This window comes from Sinocyclocheilus anshuiensis, unplaced genomic scaffold (assembly GCF_001515605.1).
Source record: "Sinocyclocheilus anshuiensis isolate Anshui unplaced genomic scaffold, SAMN03320099.WGS_v1.1 scaffold50, whole genome shotgun sequence".
Lineage (NCBI taxonomy): Eukaryota > Metazoa > Chordata > Actinopteri > Cypriniformes > Cyprinidae > Sinocyclocheilus > Sinocyclocheilus anshuiensis.
This window is the reverse complement of record NW_015542382.1, coordinates 2520977-2532565: the sequence shown is the minus strand read 5'-3', so window position 1 is coordinate 2532565 and position 11589 is coordinate 2520977. Positions and strand designations below refer to the sequence as shown.

The 11589-nt window shown below is 36.0% G+C and overlaps 1 pseudogene; it reads left to right on the top strand.

Moving 5' to 3' along the window:
• Positions 1 to 2421: 2421 nt before the first annotated feature.
• The window catches only part of LOC107692640 (tripartite motif-containing protein 2-like), a 22504-nt pseudogene continuing 13336 nt past the window's right edge, over positions 2422 to 11589 (top strand).

Below are 11589 nucleotides of genomic sequence, written 5' to 3'. Positions count from 1 at the left end.
GGGGGGGGGGGGCACCTGGTTATATTAGCTCTATTAGCTCACTCTGATTGGATGAAAAGTATGTCTTGACCAGCTACCTCCAATCAGCGCGCGAGCAACGAGTTGAAGACCCCTGTCTTAGATAAACAAATCATTAGGATTGTGAAGGATGGTTTACTTGTTTAGAAGTAAATCAGAATTTGTCACTATACTCCAGTGCTTACTAAGTTCAGTGTCTTAATGTTCATGCTGTGAATAATCAAACAGAATCAAATTTAAGGTCTTAACATTATGCACTAATGCACTGTTATGCACATTATGTGTGTGTTTTTGTGATCTCAGAGGCTTTTGTTTAGTTTTATTCACTTGGGTGTGTGTTTTTGTGTAAGTGTGTATATCTGCATTGTGCATTGTCCAGCAGTTGTAATGACACTGAGCTGTGTTCAGTGAGAGTACCAGGCTGTCCCACTCATATTTTCCAACTTGGGCAGCATTCAAAAGTCCCTCAATGCTCTCTTTGGTTTGACTGGAAAAATCGAATGTATTCATCCAAGACATTGTCAACAATATGCAACTGCCAAAACAGTTACAAACTGTACATGCAATGTAAAGGTGTGTTTTTTTGTGAATTACCATTATAATTTCGACTTAAATCTAATTAAATCTACATTAATTAAATTAAATTAAATTAACCCATTAACTAAATTAAATCTACTTATCAGTCATGCAAACAGGCATTACATATGGTATGATTTTATGTAATGTGATGTGATTGTCTTCCATGCATTGGATTTTAAATACCTTTGCTCTACATTTAACTTAAATAGAATAATATGTTAATTTTCCCACCAAATATTTTATATAGAAATATAGAAATAAATGGTATAATAATTTATAGGTGAATATTGTCTAGTACCATCAAATCCCCTGAAGATGCAAAATGTTGAAGAATACATTTAAAGGTGGGGTAAGCGATTTCTCAAAAACGCTTTTAGAAAACTGATTCGGGCCGACTAGCAAAACAAACTTGTAGCCAATCAGTACAAGGGGTGTGTTTACTCATGATGTGGAGGAGAGAGTGTTCAGTGCACAGGACGGACATTAGCGAGCCAAGCGACAGAAAGATAGAGATGGCGGATAAAAAACAAAACAGGAAAACGTCTGCGGAACAAAAGAAGGCTTAAGGCAATAAGGCAAGAAGTAGGACCCATGTAAATATCGGATCAGCTTTCCAGCGCTGGAGAGAACTCAAGGAGCGGAAGGCCTGCGAACGGACACTGAGATTGCTTTGTTTCTTCTCGATAGGTGAGTAACACCGTGTCTGAGCTAAAGTCTAGTACACTGGACGCGACAAAGCGACCATTGAAAATCATTTGAAATTTGTGCCAATACGTCATGAATAGAACGCAGGTAGGGGCGTGTTTGTTTTGGTGATTTCAAATGTCAACATTGGCTACCAGAAATCGCTTACCCCACCTTTAATTGAAATGCATTATAATACATTCTTTTCATTAAAGGTGACATATCATGAAAATCTGACTTTTCCAGGTTTTAAGTGCTATAATCAGGTCCCTGGTGCATCTACCAAACAAGGAAACGTGAAAAAGATTAACCTAGTAACTTTGTTTTGGGACGCCTTTTTCTGCAAGCGCCTGAGAAAACTAGCGTGTCTGATTTCGCTCCCTTGGTGAGGTGGCAAAGGGATCTCATTATAATATTATCTAAAATAAACATGCGATTTATTTCCCAGCTGTTTACCTTCACAGACATAACCGACTGTTTTTTGCAACAGGTGTGTTATTAACGTAAACCTGTGTGTGAATGAGAACTTAGTTTAGTACTCACATGCTGTGACAGCCGGGTTCTGTCCGTGTGCTTCGGATGTGTGCTCTCAGAAAACCTTATATCCGAAGTTTAAACTCATGATTTCAGCGCGATAAACATGATAATCAATACCAAAACAGATGTTTTTTTTAGCAGGTACAAGCTTTAATGGTGCAGCTCTATTCTGGAAAAGGGGGCGGGGAGCAGCAGCTCATTTACATTTAAAGACACAGGCCCGAAAAACGTGTTTCTGCTTCCACTCAAAATAGGCATTTTCAAATTATATAATAAATGATCTGTGGAGTACTTTGAGCTGAAACTTCACAGACACATTCTGGGGACACCAGAGACTTATATTACATATTGTAAAAAGGGGCATAATATGTCTCCTTTAAATAATTAAAAAATAAAATAATAATAATAATAAACCTTGTTGTCTGCTTTGAATACCAGAGGGTTACTCGTGTGTGAGAGGAGGCAGACACAGAGAGAGAAAAAAAATCAAGGTAGAGGGAGAGCACGGAGATTATTTGCTTCAGTCAGTCAGTCTGTGCTTCCTGTCCTGTGATTGGCTACTGAGCGGCAGCCCGCGCCTGGCTCCTCCCCTATGGCATGCTGGTGTGAGTTGCTTATGTCGCTGTAGTGCAGAGAGAGGGGGAGTGAACAGAAGCGAAAAGAGACTGTGCAAAACAACCCCCCACCCCTCCTCTACGGGAAATGAGTCTCAGGCTGATGAGTAAGGCAAGAAGCTCCTGTAGCGCTGGTGCATCTGAAGCTACGCAGCTATGGAGGAAAGGTAAGACCCAAAATACAGACAGATACATAGAGGACAGCACAGAAAGGGAGGCTGGTTGTTTTGCAGTCGGGGAATTATGCAGCAGCATCTGCGATACACCAACGCACCATGTTTCCATGGGAAGCAAGAACGGGGGTGGGGTGGAACGAGAGGAGGAGGAGGAGGAGAGGAGATGGATGCTCACATATACACTGTGATGGAAGATAGTACTGTTGCGTTCGCAGGCTTGTTTCTTTAGATCAAGTGGTTTTGGTGTATGTGATGCATGAATTCTGAACTTAACCTTCACTGTTCTATTGAAGACTGCATATGACTCATGCAATCATACAATATCAGGTATTTTTTAGAATGAAAGTGAATGTTGCATCTTTCTGATAGGCCTCATGTGTAGCAAAACTGCTATTTATTTCTTCAGCTCTGCACCTAATCTAATATTCTGTTGATTTCATTTGTCAGGCTTTCACATACACTTATATTTTTTTGCTGGCAGCCTCTAATGTACTGATTTAGCATGATGTCAATATGCTGTGCTCCTTGGCCTAAATGCAATCAATCAATCTGACATAAAAAATAAAAAAAAACAGAATATCAGACGTTTGTCTTTGCACTGAAATTTGCTTCAAAATCTGTGATACATAGTGTTTTGTAATTGCATGCTTAGAAAAATACAGTAAATATACAGAAATACGCATTATGAATATGCCATAAATATATAGAATATATTTATTTAAAAGATATAAATATTGATATGCTGTGAAATATATAATGTGTGTACAAATTAATTAGTTTTATGTGTAAAAAATTATGCTTCTGTCTCTTAGAAAAGTAAAGTACCAATAAGTGATTGAAGTTGGAAGCACTTTACATAATTAGGGAACACTGAGGATTTTTTTAAAGCAATAAAGGCACAAATCTAATTTGTATATAGAATTTGACATAAACTATTAGATAGATAGATAGATAGATAGATAGATAGATAGACAGATATTTTAATTTATTGTTTAATGTTATTGCGGAAACGCAGACCAGGGATTTAAACTGTGATGGAAGTGCATGCCCTTCATGTCAGCTACTGCTCTGCAGCCAGGCTGATTGCATCACTTCTCCCTTTTCCAAGAGTAGGAACCATTTCTTAAAATTTACAGTCTCCTTGTCAGAGACTGGTTCTTGTCCATAGTCTTCTTTGGCAGCCTCAGTGCTGTTTGGCAGAACCAGGACACAAAGCATGGATCAGAGAACACGTTTCGACATTTGGGCACCTTCAGCATTGAACGCTGTATTTAATATGGCCACATGAGAACTGATGGCTTTCCTACATTGTTCTTGAAGACTTACTGCAGTGAACCAGTTTCCTGCTGCCTACCACAGTAGTTCATGTAAATTATCCTCCTTTTTCAGGATGTTTCATCTAAGTGAATCAACCCACCAGCAAATCAATACAAAAGTATAGTGGTGGACCTCTTCCTACCTTTACCATCTTCAGATGAAAGCAAACTGAGAGTGAAGTGGGTGTTTCTTAATTATACTTCCAGGCGTTTCCCTAATCCTAGGTAATTTGTTTTCACATTTAAGTGTTTCCAGACCAGGCTGCAGTATTGGAATTGTATTTAAATACCATCTCAGAGCCTTGTGACTTTGTTTTCATTCATAATCTTTAATCTTAATCTGTTACCCTTATAATCTTTAATTAAAAACATTAACTTACCCTCCCCCTCATAACAACATCTCTTCTATGATGACGTGTACACTGGCACGAGCAAACAATCCAGTCAATTTAATTTACTATTTCATCCTGACTTCAAATAAAAGTTTGTTGTTTGTCAAATTAATTTTCATCCAGGCCAAGATTTCCATAACTGTAATTAGAATTATGAAAAGAGTTGATGAAAAGCTAATAGTTACTCAATCATTATCAACTGAAAAAAGAATAATTAAAAAAAAACTGTACTAAAATAAGAAATATTTTTAGTTGTTTTGCTGTCAAAAAGTTTGGGAATCCCAGTTATAATCAAAATAGCAGTTTTGCTTATTGTTTTGTAGCAATGGCAGCAAAGCTACCAGGCTAATCGGCTAGCAGTATTTTAAAGGAACACTCTTAGATGATATGCAATGATATTACGCAGCGCCTAAAAATAGGCTAACTTCCGTCAACATAACCAACGTGACCACCTGCTTGCACAGGGAGCGTGCTGGGGACTATTTTCAGGCGCTGCGTAATATCATTGCGCCTGCTGCACCCATGGTACGGCAGCAAAGTTCCTTGATTATTACACCGGAATGAGAGTATAGTTCCTAGCCATATCGGCCTACAAAATCGCAACTTTTCATTTTCCGTCGGTCTTAGTACACGATGTAACTACAGAAGAGTCAAGTTTTAAATGGGAAAAATATCGAAACTCTTTCGTCGTTTTTGAGCGAGATGCTAACGGTCTAATCAGATTCAATTATCTATGCTAAGCTACAGCTAAAAGTGCTACCGCCAGACCCCGAGATCGGCTGAATGGATTCGAAAACGGTAAAACTCAACTGTTTAACTCTAGGGGAGTTGGAAAATTAGCCTATTTTCAAAAAAAGTGGAGTGTTCCTTTAAGCTTGCAAGTTATTAAGTTAGCAGTGTGCTAAGCTAGCTGACTAATCAAAGTTAAGATAACAAGATAAATGGTTAGTAGACTAAATAGCTAGTTTGCTGACTGGTTAGCTTGATAGTATTTTAAAGGATTCTGAGGTTGACTATCTACGTTTTCTCAAAGTTTAGCACCTATATTCACTGACCACTATTTTTGAGGCCCAATATTATACCGAATTTTTCATTTTCTTTTCTTTTTTTTAATTGATAGATTTGTAACATGTAACACTGGCTGTGAACGCTCATGGTTATGACAGGTTAGTGCTTGTGCCATCATGAGAATGACATGTCCTTTTCGTTCTGCGAGCTGACAGGAAAACTATCGGGTGCTTTTGGATCTTCTCTCCAGAATGCATGAGTGGTTTTACCCTGGGGAGATTCTGCTTCAGTAACTCTAAATAGTCCTTCACAAAATCGCTTGCTGGCCTTTGCCAGGATCCTTATGGTTAACGTTCCTTGTCCTTTGTCATTATGATCTCTGAGATGGAAAGAAGGGGCTCTGGTTTTAACACTGAGAGCTTTTTGTGATAGAAATGGCATTGTCTGAAGAGTAATGACATATGGCAGCTCAATATTCCATTTCCTTGTATTACATCATCATATGAGCATTATCTTTTCATCCGATTCAATTCCCCTGTGACCTCATTCCCATTCAAGTTTAAATTCCCAAGTAACTTACTTTATCAGTATTCATGAGTAGTAGTGCATTTTGAATAATTTTATAGTGATTATGTGGGGTTCTATTCTATCACAACACATTGAATATGAGTGCTTGTAGTTACAGATTCAAAGCTCAGAAAACAAAGTTGTGACCCCATTTCAGTTACCTTTTCAATGAAAACTAAAAATGCTGTGGGAAATAAATGACTAAAGCAGGTGTAATCCAAAGCAAATAGAGTCATTATTGTAATGTTTAGTCGTTTAATCGTGTTCTGCCTAAATTTTTATTAGTCTGAGTGCCTTTAAACCATTTGCATGACAACATGGGAAACATCATTTCATTCAAAATTCTGAAAAAAAGTCTGTTTTTACAGTGGGCATGAATGGAAGCTGTTAAAGGATTAGTTCTCTTCCAGAATGAAAATTTCCTGATAATTTACTCACCTCCAAGTCATCCAAGATGTTGATGTCTTTCTTTCTTCAGTCGCAAAGAAATTACGTTTTTTGAGGAAAACATTCCAGGATTTTTCTCCATATAATGGACTTCAATGGTGGCCAATGGTTTGAAGGTCCAAATTGCAGTTTCAATGCAGCTTCAAAGGGCTCTAGACGATCCCAGCTGAGGAACAAGGGTCTTATCTAGCAAGACTATCGTTCTAGATAAACATCGTTCATTTAAAAAAAAATAATAATAATTATATACTTTTTAACCACAAATGCTCATCTCTGCGATGCGCATGTGCGTCTTCACACATTACGTAATCACATTGGAAAGGTCACGCATGGTTAGTTCTTCGTCTGTGTACTTTGGTTCAAAAAGGAGGGTAGGGTGAAAAACTCCATCTCATTTTCACCTCCAACTTCAAAATCGACCGACATCGTTGTTTTGCCTTTTTTTTATTTTTGTAAAGGGCGTTTGACTTTCTTTGCACATTGCAACGCTTGACCTTTCCAACGTGACTAAGTAATGCGTGAAGTCGAGCTAGTGCAAGATGAGCATTTGTGGTTAAAAAGTATATAAATTGTATTTTTCTTTGTTTCGCTAACCCTTATTCCTCGGCAGGGATTGTGTAGAGCCCTTTGAAGCTGCACTGAAACTGCAATTTGGACTTTCAATTTGCTGATCCCCATTGAAGCCCACTATATGGAGAAAAATCCTGGAATGTTTTCCTCAAAAACCTTCATTTCTTTTTGATTGAAGAAAGAGAGACCCCATCTGTTGGGAAAATACATGTCTAAAATCAGTTAATGTGGTAAAGAGTAGTATTTCAGTATATTAAAACTTACATATTTAATTCAGCAGCTGGACTTGGCAGTGGCAGTGAACAAAGTGATTGCGGTATTATACACTACTGTTCAAAAGTTTGGGGTCGGTAAGATTTTATATGCTTTTGATAGAAGTTTCTTATGCTCACCAAGGCTGTATTTATTTGATCGAAAATACAGTAAAACAGTAATATTGTGAAAAATTATTACAATTTAAAATAACCGTTTTCTGTTTAAATATATTTTGAAATCTAATTTATTCCTGTGATGTCAAAGTTCAATTTTCAACATCATTTTCACACGATGATTCAGAAATCATTCTAATATGCTGATTTGATGCTCAAGAAACATTTCTTATTATTATCACAGTTGAAGATATAAAAAGCATCCTGTTGAAATGTGTCCAGAAATACTTCAGCTATGAGACTGTGCTCAATAACGTGCTTTCAGAACATATATCGCAGAATGAGAAAATATTCATGTGACTGCAGCACTTGTGAATTGCCAACTTAGGTTACCATAGTAACCTGCAGGTCTCTGTGAATTTGGTGTAACCCAGTGAGATTATTTTTTAACTCTCATTCATGTTCCATATAAGTTCATTTACCATGGTATCGTGGCAATACCATGTGCTTTTGGACACATACAGATGCATAGTTGTGTATCTATTGCTTTCTTATCTATCTGTATCTATTGTGTATCTATCCTGCTTTTTTAAATTCTACCAGGGTTTTTTTTTTTATATGTGTTTTCATCTCTGATCCCTCTTTTTTCTGTAGGGCCCAGTGTCAAATGAGGGGAGACTGCAATTGGCCCCTGCAACCTGTGGTCTGTTTGTGTCTCCAGTGGATCAAATACACCTTCTTCCCTTAATATCTCTGCATTATATAAGAATACACACATTTATATGCACAACGCCTGAGCTTCATCTCTCTAAGGTGAGAAACACTTCTTTCTATGTAGTCTTCACTCTACGTTAGACTAGATTTCTTCATCTGTTATATGCTTATGTTAAATACTTAACCTGACTTCCACTAACTTTGTGGCTTTTATGCTGTATTTTTTATGGAAAATATTTCCAGTACTGCAAAATGGCAAATTGGTTTCCCCTTTTTCCTTTGTGGTGTCTGTACTTAATATTAGCAACATTTTCCTGTGCCTTTGCAGATATTAAAATCACTTTTTTTATGTCTATATTGGTATAGAACCACTAGGAAACTAATGGAACATATTTTAGCATGATTTTTAGAAATTAACATCAGTCTTAGATGTTCAGTACTGTTTCTCCACCTTTTTTGGCATAGCCTTCACTATGGAAGCCCGTTTCCACCACAGAGTAAAAAATATGAAAGGTAATTGTGAAATATAGCTTAAAGTATGAAATAAAATCACACTTGTGAGATATAGTCATAATTATGAAAATTAAAGCAACTGTATGTACGTTTTTGCCTTTAAATATCAATTTCAAAATCATTTTAATTCTACACTGACTTCTAAGGAGAATGATTTCATGGGAGTATGTAAGTTTGGTAAATGGTTATGAAGTTCCAGAAAAAGGGATGATTGCTTTACGGCAGCAACAAATGCATGTGTACAGCTATCCATGTAATTATGACTAATTACATAATTCCACTCACTTAGCTATAGGGGCTTCAAAGTCGCAAAAACACAGAAAACGACATACAGTTGCTTTTAAAGTTTAAATTAATAATCATCAAACTACTTTCCTCAAAAAATAATGTACTATTAAAACTCTTAGTTAAGGATGTCCCATATCGTTTTTATGCTGTTTTAAGGTGTGTGCTTTCTGCATCCTTGTATTGAGGGTGCAGTTACATCTTCCAACCGCATGGAGGCGCAGCAGGCTTCTCCTGACAGCAGCAGTGAGGAATGTACTGTACTAGAGGCTCTGCCTGGCAAGGGAACAGCGCTAATTTGCTGTCAACACAAAGGAAAAGTGAGACCTATTTCAATACACACATTCACATAAACACACACACACACACACACACACACACACACACACACACACACACACACACCATAAAATGATTGCACAGATGGGTGAAATATCTCTCACAGGCAGTGTTTTCCCACGAGCATAAGCTTTCTGTCCCAGAAAAACAAGTGTACCCTGATCTCAGCTGGTTCCTCTATAAATATCATAAGTTGAATATAAAATGAAGCTAATAGGTTAGGGAACATTTAGGATGACTGTTCCTACAGAAAGTATTTCTCACAATTTGTATAATGTTCTTTTAATTATATTATATTAATTTCATTCATATAACCCATTTGCGTTTGTGAAGTAGGTTCAAATTTTACTTAACATAATGAGGAATTTTAATAGAAATGGTTTTAGAAAAAAAAAAATAGATGAGAATTATATTTAGAAATATAAGAAAGATTAGAAATATATTTAGAAAACAATATAAAAGAAAGATTTAGAAATAGAAATCATTTTAGTAAAAATGTAAAAAGAACATAGAAGAGAGAGAGAAAAATGTGCTTACAAAAATATGTTTCTAAAAATTTACAGAAACTGTTTTAACGTTTTCAGAATGATTTTAATATAAATAAATGTAGTAAAAAAAATGAAATGGCAAATATTATAAAAAATCAATTTTATAAAATCTATTGACATGTTTTAGTACATTTATTAAAATGGTTTTGAATTTCTCTGTTATTTTTCTGTGCTGTATTCAGGTGTCTGTGTTGTACTGTTTGGCTTGTGAGAATTCAGTATGTGAGGACTGTATGAATGGAGAACATGCTGAGCACCCCACCGATTCACTGGAAAATATTGTGGACCAACAGCTAGCGGCATTACAGGACAGAGTGGATTCAGCCAAGAACAGGTGCTCCCATGATGCCCATCATGTCATTCTCAGTACTGTAAAATAAATAGGTTTACAAATAAGAAGGCCCACGCAGAATTTGCACAGGTACCTCTTGTGACACTTTCATCCTTTTCAAGAATAAGTCTGTAGATTACGTGTGGGCCTCAGACTAAGAAAAAAATCTATCTCCTAATTGCTTAATTCATTAACTGATTGCTTAGTGATTTAGTGTTTATGTCTTCAATAATGGTAGATGGATGAATAGACAGATGAATGGACGTTTAACGGACCTATTTAACTAACTCACAGGCTTCCTCAGATAAGACGGGCAGTCCAGAGTTTGAGAGACATTCTGCAGCAGTTGAACTCTCAGCGGAGCTCCATAGAGGAAGACATCCACTCCTCCTTCAGCGAGCTGTACAAAACCCTTGATACACGCAAGAGCGTCCTGCTCATGGAGCTGGAAGTCACTTATGGACTGAAGCAGAAGGTATGTGCACAGAAGATTCAACTCACAATTGTTTGCATGTTGCTAAACTAACAGCATGATACTATAAAATACATGCTTCACAAAAATGTTGGCAAGCACAAATTAGTCTGTTTTTGTTTAGTTTGTTTAAATATGCATACTTTTTGGTATTTAATAAATTTACTAAATATATTTACATGTATTTAGTGTACACTACATTTCAAAAGTTTGGGGTAATTTTTTTTAATGTTTTGAAATATTACTGAAGGCTCAGTGTTATTTTAGTATCATTGATATGGTGAACCCGATCGAGGATGACCTCATTTTTAGAATAGGTACATGCAGTGAAAGACTAATGGATAAATCATGAGCTGCTTTCTCCCTGTTGAAAATGCCAGCAGCCTCACTAGTTTTGCTGCCTCTTCCATCTAGACTAGCACCAAATTACTGTCATATTAGTATCATTGATATAGTTTTTTTGGTAATAATTTGGTCATATTTTTCACAATTTTAACTTCTTTTTTTTTTCACTTTAATTTTAAAGTTTTAGTCATTTTGTTGTGTTTTTGTTTCTTTCTAAATATGTCTTTTTAAATGTATTAGTTTTAGTTGATTTAATTTCAGTTGTTTTAGTACTACATTAAATGAAAATGAGAAATGTTGCAACTAACTGAAATATTGAAAGGTTTTTTTATATTTTTTATTTCAGTTAACGTTTGTGTCAAATAACTTTTTTTTTTCATTAACAATTATAACCCTTTCACAGGTTTGGGGTCTGTAAGATTTTTTAAATGTTTTTGAAATAAGTCTCTCATGCTCACCTAGGATGCATTTATTTGATCAAAAATACAGTAATATTGCAAAATATTATTACAATTTACAGTAACTGTTTTCTATTTGCATATATTTTAAATGTCATTTATTCTTGTGATGCAAAGCTGAATTTTCAGCATCATTACTCTAGTCTTCAGTGTCACATGATCCTTCAGAATTCATTCTAATATGCTGATCTGGTGCTCAAGGAACATGTATTTATTGTCAATATTGAAAACAGTTCTGCTGCTTAATATTTTTGTGGAAACCGTGATAAATTTTTTCCAGGATTCTTTGATGTGTAGAAACATATATA